Source organism: Balaenoptera borealis, assembly GCF_965194805.1.
Source record: "Balaenoptera borealis genome assembly, chromosome: 5".
NCBI lineage: Eukaryota > Metazoa > Chordata > Mammalia > Artiodactyla > Balaenopteridae > Balaenoptera > Balaenoptera borealis.
Genome location: NC_138862.1, coordinates 5,449,738 through 5,463,170, shown reverse-complemented (window position 1 = coordinate 5,463,170; position 13,433 = coordinate 5,449,738). Strand labels below are relative to the sequence as shown.

Genomic DNA, 13,433 nt, shown 5'->3' with positions numbered 1-13,433 from the left:
CTCCCTGTTTCTCTCCCTCCAGGTTGCTGCTGGCAGGTAGGGTGGCTGGGCAGTCAGAGCTCAGCAAGTCCCCTTCCCTTGATCCCAGGAGTGAGGAAGACTTTGGACATGGGCCTCTCTGAGCAGGGAAAGTGCACCTCCGGTTTGCTGTGGGCTCTATGCCCCTCAGCCTTCTGAAACTGGACAGACCAATGATGCTTTCGGCTGTCAGACGGACCTAGCCACGAGGGGGATGGGAGTGGCGGCGAGACAACTGTCTGATTTCAGGCGAGATCCAGGTTCCTGTCCCTTAAAGATGAAGTAAGAAGCATGTCCAGGGGATGTGAGTAAACTCGGGCAGGAGTCCCACGGCCACTTTTCCAACGTCCAACTAGGAGCATGGGTCTGCCGAAGCGGAGGCCCCAGCAGAACAGGACTTTGGGGTGAGTGGGTGTACCCCGCTCAGGACTTGGGGGCAACGAGAATTATCATGGAGGAAGAGCACAGAAGAGTGATCAAGACTCTGAAAAGCAGAACGAGAAAAACAGGCACAAGTCCTAGTGTGTAGCTGGAAGTGCAAAGGGTTAAACCTCAGCTCCTTAACTTCCTGCTGTGCGAGGATGCCCCTGGACGCTGAAGTTTTAATGCTAAAACCGAGGGTCTCAGGCAAACCAGGACAGCTGGTCACCCCACGTGTGACCTTGCGTCCATCTTAACCTGCAAGAACACCAGTTTTATCATCTGAAACATGGCAAATAGAGTCACCCAAATGGCAGTGCTGTTGGAAATTACCATATAAACATATTGAAAGTGTCTAGTACGTTTCCTAGAAAAATGTAGGAATTCAATAATAGTATTATAAAAAATAATATTCAGGATATTTCAACTAGAACAAGATGCCTGTAAAAGTAGTGAGTTCTCCATCAGTGGATGCATTCAAGTCAAGGCTACAGGAGATTTTCGCCAGGTTGTTGGAGGGAGTTGAAGCCTAGAGCGGGACCAGGGGACTGGGTGAGGTCCTTCCCCACTGGGGAGTCCAGAGTTCCCGGACGGAGAGTCTGCAGCATTGCAAACAAGGACATGTAAGGAGCCAACGTTCCCAGAGGTTCCTGGAGGTTGTGTGTGAAGGCCGCTGTCTCTCTGAAGCATGGGGTGTGCCGGGTCTCCAGGGCAGGATTGAGTCAGGAACTCCCTTCGCAGCCTGGGATGCTGGCACTGCAGCTTCGGGGAGCCCAGACTTGAGGTGGTCATGACTGGATGGGGAAACACAGAGGTACCGTGCAGCCACTGAGTGATGGAGAGGGAAACAGGAGCCCCGGGCCAGGAAGGGGCACAGTGCCTGTCTGTGGCGACAGAACCCAGAGGTGGTGCTGGCTCCTGAGCAGGAGACCCCAGTGCCACCAGAGCCTGCACCAAGGTCGGCCCTCGGAGCCAGGCCGCTGGCACTGCCCCCTGGAGGAGGGAGGCCTCTCTGCTGACACGGGTCTCAGGCCTGGCAGAGCTGTTCTGACTGATCACCGTGGTCTCCTTGTTGATTTTTAAGCCCTAGCGTGCTGTCACCTCCTGTTTTTGCAGAGTCTACTCACAGTGACCTTGACCTCATGACCTTTGCATTTAAATCCGAGATTGCACGTGTATTGATACTTGCAGGATTCTGCTCTTCCAGGGCTCAGGCAGACAGAATGACCTAGGGAAGGCTGGGAATTCACGGCCTCTGTTCTGAGCTTAATCCATGCAGCGTCTGGGAGCCTCAACATTCTTCCTGTGTCTGTGTCTCTGAAACACTCCTACAGGGGTGAAAAGTTTTGGTGTTTTAAGGAAAAGTCAGGGGCGTGGGTTAGGAATGTAGGGAAAGGGAGAGGAAGACTACTGCATTTGAGGATGGATGGGGGCAGGAACGGGGGGTGTAAAGAGAGGGGAGGAGGTATATGGTGCTGCATGGTGAGCTGGAAATGAAAAGATTTAAGTTATCTTGGTGCATCTTCTGTGGTTTGTTTGATAATTGTTTTTACATTCCACACTCATGGTGGACATGTGTGATGAATGGCCTGCTAATGTATGTAGTGCAAAACGTGGACACATTACATTTCCTCAAGAAGAAGAAAACCCAGAATTTCTGAATCCCCAGACAGCCCCACTGTGGCCACCTTTCATCTCTGCTGCTAATCAGTGAAAGGGCAACTCTCACATTAAGACGCCGCTGAAGTGCCGGCGATGGCTCGGTGACGGCTGCAGCGCTACGCGGGGTCGGGCCGGCGTTCCCAGCCTCACTGCTAATGAGAACATTTGACAGATGACTGACAGGCCATGGCCATGGAGGTTGCTGGAAGTAATTAAGCACCGCTTCAGTGACGGGCTGCATCGGCACGTTCGAGACTTGAATGATACACGAGTGGGAGGCTGGGTTGTGAGCGTGTGTTACCTGCCCCGGGGTCTCCAAGACCCTCTCCGTCCTTCCTGGCATTCTTTCCCTGGCAGTCAGGTCAGTTTCCGGGACTGCTGAGACCACCCAGCACGAGCTCAGTCTCCATCCTGTGATACCACGGGTCGTGCAAGGGAGGCCTGTCTGCAGATCTCTGGGCTCCCACATCCTTGTTCTGGAGCATGTTGCCTGCTCTCTCTTTTGGCTCCAATGAAAGGTAACGTGGGAAGGTCTGCTGCTGATGCAGCTCTGGAGACGATAAGAAGGCAAAACTGGCCGCCAAGGACAGGGCTAAAGCGACACAGGAACAGCCAGGTGACGGGGAGTGCAGACCACTAAAAAGCACATGGCAGAAAAGTGCTGAATGATAGAAGAACGTCGACCACACGGAGATGAGAACAAAGGGTAGGTTATTCAAGAGGAAGTTCAGATGATTCTAGTTATAGAAAAACGTGTAAGCGCATGTAAGCAGAGAGAAAACGCAGACAACGTCCTTGTAAGTTTTTGGAGAGGAAGGAAGTTTCCCACTCCTCCTGCTGGGCTCCTCCTCGGGGGGTCAGATCTGTTGGTGTAACGCTCCTCATCTCTCCGTCATTTCAACTCAAGGGAGCAGTGACTTATGCTTAGTAGTGAGTTTGAGTTTGGAGGGAGGGACTAGGCATATTTTGCTCCATCCTTTTCTCCGTGTTTTGCTGAGGGCTGGCAGAAACACGCACCGTATGGTGGGCAGGTTCTCCAATGGCCCCCAGTGATCCTGCCTCTGACACCCACATCCTCAGGGAGTCCCTTCCTCTTGAGTGTGGGGTGTCATTTCCGTGCTCGGGTTACATGAGATTCTAACTCCCGACGTGAGGCTCTCTGCTGCCTCCTCAGCTTGCATGTTTTGGGGAAGCAAGCAGCCGTGGTGGAGACATCATATGCTCAAGGAATTAAGGGTGGCTTCTGGCCAACAACCAGATGGGAACTTGCAACTGCAGGGAACTCAGTCCTGTCACCCACCACATGACCTTGGCATCAGAGCCTTCCCCAGTGGAGCCTTCAGATGAGACCTTGGCCATGGCTGACACCTTGATGGCAGCCTTGAGAGAGACACTGAAGAAGGCTCAGGTTAACTGTACCTGGACTCCTGACCCAAGGACACTAGGAGATGATAAACGTGTGCTGCTCTAAGCTGCTAAGTCTGCGGTAATTTGTTACAAAGCCATTAGTTACATCTAATTTCTATTAGAAGACTAATACACCCCTTCATGCTGTAAAGGATGCTTGGTGGGTCTGCGCTTTGGTAGGGCACAAGGGCCAACAGGATTCCAGGGATGCTCAGGACCGCCTGTGTGCAGTGTTGGATTCCTGGCTCAAGTTAGGAAGCTCATTTGCCCAGAGACGCAAACAGCACTGTCTCACGACACTTTTGTCAGTGACAAATGAGACACTACTTTTGTTTGTTTGTTTTCTTTTGTTTTATTGTGGTTTTCGAGGTAACACTGATTTATAACACTATACGAGTTTCATGTGTACATTATATTTCTATTCTGTATAACTTAAAACATGCTCACCACCAAAAATTTATTTTCTATCCATTAGCAGTTGAGTCCCTTTACTCATTTCACCTTCCCCCCACCCCTTTCCCTCTGGTAATCACTACTCTGTTCTCTGTTCCTACGTGTTTGTTTTCGTTCCACTTGGTTTGTTCATTTATTTTGCTTTTGTTTGTTTGTTTTTTATATTAAGCGTGAGGGAAATCGTATGGTATTTGTCTTTCTCCACCTGATTTATTTCACTTAGCATAACACCCTCAAGGTCCATCCGTGTTGTTGCAAATGGCAAGATTTTATCTTTTTTTATGGCTGAGTAGTATTCCATTGTGTATGTATACCACATCTTCTTTATCCATTTATCCACTGATGGGTGCTTCAGTTGTTTCCATGTATTGGTCATTGTAAATAATGCTACGATGAACATGGGGGTGGAGATATCTTTTGGGGTTACTGTTTTCATATTCTTTAGACACCCAGAAGTGGGATAGCTGACTTATATGCTATTTCTGTTCTTAACTTTTGAGGAGAGATGCTATTGTTTGACTCCTTTGTCTCATTCGCATTTTTCAGACCTTGGGCAGGCAAAAGAGAGATACTTCTATGAGATCTACTTTAAAACACCATCTTTGAATGTTAGGATCAGGCGAGATTTTTCTACTTTTTCACTTATTCCATTTAAAAAGACCTGGGAACGTGTCCAATTATTATCATCAGAAAAAAAGTATTTTACTAAAAAGGGTCAGCTAACTGGCCAAGAAAATACAAGTGGGTGCTAAGAAGGACTTTTATTATAGCCCTTGATTTGGTTTCTATGACACAAGCTGTCCTTAAACCATCTAAAGAATACTGGGACCACGTTCTTCCCCAGGGCTAAGCTCTGCTACTTCCATCCATCACCCCAGTCCCCATTCCTTCCCAGTGCATAAAACAAAATTGGGATAAATAGGGAAGAAAGAGGAAATAGTCTTGAGTTATGAGAGAGTGCTATGGTTTGTGTCACCTGTCCCCCCCAAACCCAAGTGAGGGGGGCTACAACAGAATCACTCACAGAGGTCAGAATGCCAAGAGGGTAGGAGAATGGAATTCATACTCCCCAACGGCTACTTTCAGTGGGAGGTGACATGTTAATCTATCTTACACCTACCTGAGCAGGGAGAAGTAAATCAGAGGGAGAGAGAAGTCAGATGGAGAGAAAGCCAGGACAAGGACGCGTGAGGTTCCACGGCACTGCAGAAGCTGTTTGGGCTTGGTTGATACCTTGTCTAGGATGGCTGGTAACCAGTAAGAGTCCAACAGCAAAAGCTGCTGTATGGGCTTGGGGAACACCACAGAGGAGGGAGCAGTGATTTATCTCTTTGTCATCCCCCTGAAAATCCCCTGCCAAATAAGTGACACATATTCTCAGAATGGAGCCAGTGTTGTCTATGTAATATAATAAAGAATATATCTTGTCTTTGGCCCTGGGTCTTGTCATGGAGCTTCAAAATCTTTGGAAATTTCGGAATGCAGAGAATGTCTTTTGTTATTCATAATGAACTCCTTTCTGCCTGACCTGAGTTTATCCTAATGAGGGCCCTAGGTGGGCCCTCTGGCAGTTTCAAGGGAGGGGCTGGTCCTGCCTGAAAGACAAAGCACCTGATTAGTGCGTGATTAGAGGGCTGGAACATTCAGTCTGGGGAAGGGAGAGGGGCTGGAGATTGAGTTCCACTATGATGTAGTCAGTCATGTCTCAGTGATGAAGCTTGAATAAAACCTTTGAACAATGAGCCTTGGAGAACTTCCTGATTTTGAACATATCGCTGTACTGGGAGGGTGACATGCCCAACTCCACGGGGACAGAAATTCCTGTGCTCGGGACCATTCCAGATCTTGTGCACTGCACCTGTTCATCTGCCTGTTCATTCATATCCTTTTTACTAGAACACTGTTAAGCATAGCACTTTCCTGAGTTCTGTGAGTCATTCTATCAAATGATCAAACCTGAGGAGTTGTGGGAAGCCCCTAATTTGTAGCTGACCACGCAGAAGTATGGGTGCCCTGGGGACACCACTTAATGCTGGCATCTGAAATGAGGACAGTTCTGTGGGACTGAGTCCTTTAACTTCGTGGAATCAGAAACTAGGTGTGGGTAGTTAGTGTCAGAATTGAATTGAATTGAAGGACACCCAAGTGATGCCAGAGAATGGGGTTGGAGTGTAGGCTCTTTGCCACACAGAGAACTTTGATGGGTAAGTATTAGAGAAACACTGCAAGAGTGAAGATAAATAAGGGCTCCTTTGTCCCTCACCAACTCCTCCTATAATCCAACTCAAGACAAGAAAGTGACCCAGAATTAAAGACCAAACTTTTCAGCCATGGGGAGGGTGCAATGTCACAGTTTATATCAGACTGGCCATTATGATATGAGGAAATAGAAAACTCTGGGACCTGCCTGAGAAGTTGTCACAGTAGATTCAATGGAACCCAGTTGAAGGTAGTCATGGGGGAAAACAAAAATTGATTCATCATGCTTCTCTCCACCCCATCAAGACCAGACCTTTCAGTAATTCTCATCATCTGAAATGTACAGTTGACATTATTCAATGTATTTGATTATTTTAATCACAAGTTTTTCTAATCACTAAAAGCATACATCACACCAACCTCCAAGCGATGTGAGGCCCACTGCAACTTAACAGACAGAAAGAAGGTGACTGGCTGACAGGAACGGGTGGTGCAAAGCCCAGGCTTCCAGCCTCAGCACAAGACAGCTCTGAAGGGCCAAATCAGCTTCAGAGCTCTCCGTAGGATCAGCAGAAGCCCCGCTTGCACCTGTGCCCCAACTTCTCCCTCTGTCCTTCTTACCTCCTGCCCTCCCTCAGAGGTGCTAACCCCAAGCGCTCTGCAATCAGCTTCCTGCACACGAATACAGTAGGCAACCAATGCATTTTCCAACTTTAAAATGGGGTAGTCCCAAAGTAAAAGGCAGCAGACCCTGAGCGTCCGCCGAGAACGTTCTCAGTTCTAACTCTGTAAAAACGACGTGGGACTTCCATGGCATGTTAGCATCTACGACTTCATGGAAGCAGACATTTAGGTTGTGGGCACTGCAGGGTGGATGTGAAAACATGGTCCTTCCTGAGCTGCCGGCCACTAGCACCAAGTCCACATTTGTCAGGGTCCTCCAGGGAAAGAGAACCCACAGGATGGAGGTATAGATGGATGTGTGTTAAGGAACAGGTTCACCAGGTTATGAGGGCCGGGGGCAGGCTGGCAGGTGGGTGGGCTGGAGACCCAGGGAAGAGTCACCTTTGCAGCTCCAGTGAGAAGGCAGCCTGGAGGTAGAACTCCTTCTTACTCTGGGCAACTCAGTCTATTTTCTCTAAGGACTTTCAACTGATTCGATGAGGCCCGCCCACATTATAGAGGGTAATTTGTTTTTCTCAAAGTCTCTCGATTTAAACGCTGATCTCATCCAAAAAGTACCTTCACAGCACTATCTAGACTGGTGTTTGGCCACACAACTGGGCACCATGGCCTAGCTGAGTTTACACATGACGTTGACTGTCACAAGGTCACCCCTTGTCAACCCGGCACCCCACGCATTTCTTCACACCACATTTATTCTCTGAATAAAGACAACAGCAAGCTCATACTTCCACTTGGCCTGACACAACTATCCTGTGTAAGACCACAGACACTCTAATCTGTTCCTTAGAAGAGGATGCAAAGTACCTGGGGGCTGTTCACTCTCCTCTTTGATATCTTGTAACTTAAATACGATAATTTAAAGTCAATGCATCTTATATTATACGAGAAGGAGATAAGAGAGAGCAGAAAACAAAAGTAATCGTTATACACACACACTTACACAAACCCACTGCCTGACACCTGCCCCTCATGGGGGACAGGATTGCATGAGCAGAAGAGATTCACTTAGAATCTGTACAATAACAATAACAACCTGTGAAGCAATTATTACACTCTTACTTTTTACAGCTGCAGGAATCATTTACAGTGGCGCTTGAGAAGGGGAGGCTTATCGGAGGTCTCAGGAAGTGATCCTGGAGACAATTATTTTATTAGTCATAGGCTTATATTGTCCTTTCTCCTGCCTTCAACACACAGCCAAGGTAACAAGGTGTGATGAGAGTGGCAACAATCAGGGGATTCTGCACATGTTAATGCGATTGATGGTCTCCGAATGCCCTTTTCTCCTCTTTCTTTTCACAAAGCAATGTGCCTTCCCCTTGTTGCATTATCAATAGGTTTTAAGCAAAAGTGCTTTTTTCTCTCTTTTTCACATTTAAAATGAATGCCTATAGACTCAGAATTGCAAAGCAAGTCTGACTCTATTCTGTTTCCCGTTTCTAGCAACGGTCTGGTCATTCTGTGTCAAATCTATAGATGAGCCACAGAAGACTGGGTGTGTGACCTAAGTCTCTGGGGAGAAAATACTATTCTCCAGTAGCCCTCAGCAGTATATGAAAAGTGAAGAAATGATGAAAACCTAAAAATATATGTTCCGAAGCTTCTACTCAGCGTCTTCTATGGTCTGGCCTCAGCCTTCTTGCTCAGACCCTCCTGTGTTCCTTCCTGCTGCAAATAATGGGGAGAAACAACTTATAAGGCCCAGAGTAGGTTATTCTCAAAGGATATGAACACATGAAATTGTTTCCAAGCTGAACGTCCAGGAAAAAAATGGGTATAAAAGTGAGGCCAAACCATAGAGGGAAATATGATGCACCTGTTAAAAAGAGTGAGATGGAACTATGTATATTTATCTAGAAAGGCAACTAGGATTTATTGTCAACCAAAAAAGCAGATGCAAACAGATAGATCTCGTGTGATTTCATTTTTTTTTAAAGAAAAAGCTGACACGTACAAATACACCCATGAGGAGAAAGGACAGAAGAAGGGGCCACGCAGTTCCTCCAGAGTGCAAGGCAGAGTCCGTATCAGCTGCAAGGACTTCATCCCCTCTTCCTGGAGCTCTGTCCTCTACCCCAGCAGCATCTCTGAAGAGGCCCACCAAGCTTTCCTTACTCCAGGCCTTTGCACTGGCTCCCCTCTCATTGACAGTACAGACTCCGCTCTGAGCAAGTATAGAGGCTGAAGAATAAGGTATAGGAAGCAAGGCAGGGACTTCTCAGTACAGGCCAGATCCCACGGCACCACCCAGAGATGAGAATCAGGCCACCCCAGCAGGAAGCAATGCTTCTGGGACCATAAGTGATGGGTGCTCTCCATTTCCTTAGAGAGAAGACTAAAATTAGAATCAGCTGAATACTGTTTATCTCACAGTTCTCCTTAGAAAAAATAAGAGTATCGAGTCAGCCATTCTCAATGATGTTTCCTCTGCCATGTTTATAAAATCTTGTGTAGTCCTTCAGTGTATAACATAAAACACTGACAATTAAAACCATGGTTCTGGTGCCCAGAATGAGCTAAAAATCAGGTATCTGTTCTGCTCACACAGCCTCAGAGGGAGGAGGATCTTACCTGCCTGCGTGTATATGGGCTGTGGTCCTCCATAACAGCCCTTAAAATCAGCAGCTAAACGGACAGATGCACACATGTGAACACCTAACTTGAGGTGCTGGAATCAACTGGCTAAGGGTGTGGGGATTTAAATAGAAAGTGGGAAAATATATATTCAAGTGGGAAAATATATATTCAAAGGCTCACTGCCCACCCCCTCTCTGTCCTTCTGATGCAGCCATGTCTGGAACTGCAAAAAGTGGATGGCTGGTCACTGCCCTGGCAGTGGGCAGGGAGGGCCATGGGAATCCCTCCATGACTCGCCATTGCATTACAAATGTTCATCAGCGACTCTTCTCTGGGGCTGTTGTCTTTGGATGCATCCTAACATGAGTAGTTCAGATTGTCCCTGCAGAAGGCCAAACCCGGGAGTCCCCAAGACAAAAGTGAGCATTACAGCCCAGATACTCACACTCTACAGGGTACAAATTGTCAGAGGGAAATCTCTAAGCCTCACCTTTCCGTAAGCTTATTTCCATGCACCTGTTCACAAGGGCCATGACAGATCAGATGAATCATAAGCTTGTATCAGCTGAGCGCACAATAAAAGTCCAGTAGCCCTTGAGGACGACATTTATCTGTAGCTGCTTTTCTTAAGTTATTCCTAAACAAAACCATCCATTGTCTTCTGCATCCTTTTCCAAAGGAATTATGTTAAAACCAATGATGTGACAACAATGATTAAGAGACATGAGAGAGAGAAAGGCAGCCCCTGATGTCCAGGAGCTGAGCTGGCTGGGGGTTCCGAGCTGGGTCTTGGTGTTCTCTCGTTGAATGTGAACAATTTCACAGAACACCAAAGCAGACAAGGCCACTCTGTGACTGAGATGGATCAAGATGAAGCAAGCCCACCCCTTCATCATATCTGAATACAGAAAATAGCATGAACGTTATCCAAATATACAACAAAATGGCCAAACATCCACTCTCCTGGATAATATGAGTGACCACTGCATCTTTACTAACCACAGCTACGGGCTGACTCCATTCCTCCCCACTTATGGATGAGATTCGTTAAGACGCCCAATCATAGAATCACCCCCACTGCCAACAGCATCCAATCCAGAGCCAAGTGCTGCCTCCTTGACCCTTCCCCAGATCACCTAACATAGGCCCATGTATGTAATACATCCTTTCTGACACCTTCTTATTAAGACACCTCACTGGTCCCCATGGTGTGTGTTCTCCCTAAGGACAAGAATAAACTCAACTTGTTCCACTACCTGTGTATGGCTGGTGGGCCATGGCTGGAAGGCATGGACAGAAACGAGGTGGGAGCGCAGAGGTCTGAGACCCCAGCTCAGATGCTCGACTGCCTGCCTGGTACGTGCAGGAACTCAGTAAATGTTTTTGAATGAATGAAAGAACTAGTCAGCTAGGGTTGAAACTGAAATGTGTGTATCTGTGAGTCTTCGTCACAGACCATCTCACCATGAAGCTGCTAATGCTGCAAAAGCATTCAAACATAAACTGGAGTCCAATAATAATATAAAATTATGAAGATCTGGGGATTCAACTATACAAATAAAAGGGAAAGGCAAAATATCTACTTAAAATAGCATATACAAAATTCAAAATTCTGTGGGGAAAAAAACAGTAAGACATGTATGTGTTCCAAACGGAGAGAATTTTACATCCTCAGTAAAGGACATGTGTAGAAGAGGGAAAATGGGGACAATTTTACATCCTCAGTAAAGGACACGCAAGTAGAAGAGGGAAAATGGGGACAATTTTACATCCTCAGTAAAGGACATGCAAGTGGAAGAGGGAAAATGGGGACAATTTTGCATCCTCAGTAAAGGACACGCAAGTAGAAGAGGGAAAATGGGGAGAATTTTACATCCTCAGTAAAGGACATGCAAGTAGAAGAGGGAAAATGGAGAGACTTTTACATCCTCAGTAAAGGACATGCAAGTAGAAGAGGGAAAATGGGGACAATTTTACATCCTCAGTAAAGGACATGCAAGTAGAAGAGGGAAAATGGAGAGAATTTTACATCCTCAGTAAAGGACATGCAAGTTGAAGAGGGAAACTGGGGAGAAGTTTCCTGTTTCTGAGTGTGAGGACCCAGTGTTATAAAGATGTGGGTCCCCCACTCCAAGCTATTCTATAAATCAAATGAAATTTTAATCACCCCCCCCATGATCGTTTTTGCAATAGACAAAAGTTTATCTGGAAGAAGAAACACGTGAGCAGAGCAAAGACAACGTCAAGTAACAGAGATGAGGGAGGGCTGGCCTTGGAGCCGTCAGAAGAGAGGCAAGTGTTGCCTTATCAAGTCTTTACCATGTTGTACTGATACAGTTATTTAACCATAAGACAAGGGTGTAGAAATTAAAAAGAAAAGAAAACAAAACAAAAAGACAACTCAATGCAAAAGTATCCATGAGCATTTAGGGCCTGAGTGCAGCAGCTTCCACTACTGAAGAGCTTATCTTTCCTCTTTTTCAGACACTCTGCTGTCAGAATATTCTATCACTTAATCCTCCTAGCTTTAGAGCAGGGGTCCCCACCCCTGGGCCACGGACGGGTAGTGGTACAGGCTGCACAGCAGGAGGTGAGCGGAGGGAGAGCGAGCGAGCGAAGCTGCATCGCCGCTCCCCATCACTCCCCATCGCGTGCATTACCGCCCGAACCATCCCCCACCCCTCACTGTCCATGGAAAAATTGTCCTCCACGAAACCAGTCCCTGGTGCCAAAAAGGTTGGGGACCGCTGCTTTAGACAGTAGGCACAATTATCTCCATTTTACAGAAGAGGAACACGGAGCTTGGAAAGCTTAGAGAACTTGCCCAAGTTTACATAACTAAGAAGCCATGAACCTGGGGTTTGAAACCAGATTATCTAACTTCAAAACCTAAACTCTTAACAACCATTGTACACGTTCACCTGAAGTTGCCAGATAGTCTGGAATTTTTAAAAATAGTAGCTTTATTGAGTATAATTCACATACCATAAAACTCTTGTTTCAAGTGTACAGTTGAGTGTTCTGCAACCTTCACCACTCTCTAATTCCAGAACATTTTTATCCCCCCAAACAACACCTTGTTCTCATTTGCAGTCACTCTCCATTGGCCTATCCTCCCAGCCCTTGGCAACCACGAATCTTTTTTCTGTTTCTATGGATTCTCCTATTTTGGACACTTCATATAAATGGCATCCTATGATATATGGTCATTTGTGCCAGGTTTCTTTCACTTAGAATGCTTTCAAGGTTTATCCATGTTGTAGAATATATTGCTACTTCATGTGTCCGTAGGACTGAATAATGTTCTATTATATGATATACTACATTTTGTTTATCCATATACCAATTGATGGACATTTGAGTTGTTTTCACATTTTAGCTATTATGGAGAGCGCTGCTTTAAACATTCATGTACGAGTTACTGTGTCAACACATGTTTTTATTTATCTTAGGTATATACATAGGAGTGGAATTGTTGGGTCATACGGTGACTGTATGTTTAACTTTTTGAGGAACTGCTAAACTGCTGTCTAAAGCAGCCTGACCATTTTACATTCCCACCAGTAACGTACAGTGTTCCAATTTCTCCACATCCTTGCTAACATTTGTCTGTTTTTTTGTTTTGTTTTTTTCCATCCTTGCGGGTATGAAGTGGTATCTTATTGTGGTTTTGATTTGCATTTCTCTATGACTAATGATGTTGAGCATCTTTTCATGTACTTAGTGGTCATTTGTATGTCTTCTTTAGATAAAAGTCTTATCGAATCCTTTGTCCATTTTTTAATTGGGTTATTTGTTTTTATTGTTGAGTTGTAAGAGTTCTACATGCAAGTATCCTATTAGATATATGATTCACAAATATTTTTACACATTCTCCAAGCTGTCTTTTCATTTTCTTGATGCACAAGTGTTTTGATTTTTATAAAGTCCAAATTATGTAATTTTTCTCATGTCACTGACATAAAAATTTACTCCAATATTTTACTCTAAAATTTTTATAGTTTTAGCTG

At 45.7% G+C, this 13,433-nt stretch overlaps 1 protein-coding gene and 1 long non-coding RNA gene across 4 annotated transcripts in view; one reads left to right on the top strand and one right to left on the bottom strand.

The window, feature by feature from the left end:
- The window catches only part of DSCAM (DS cell adhesion molecule), a gene marked incomplete at its 5' end in the record, with an annotated part of 739,398 nt that overhangs the window by 203,695 nt on the left and 522,270 nt on the right, over positions 1 to 13,433 (bottom strand). The window lies entirely within an intron of this gene.
- The window catches only part of LOC309629636, a 127,415-nt gene that overhangs the window by 12,242 nt on the left and 101,740 nt on the right, over positions 1 to 13,433 (top strand). The window lies entirely within an intron of this gene.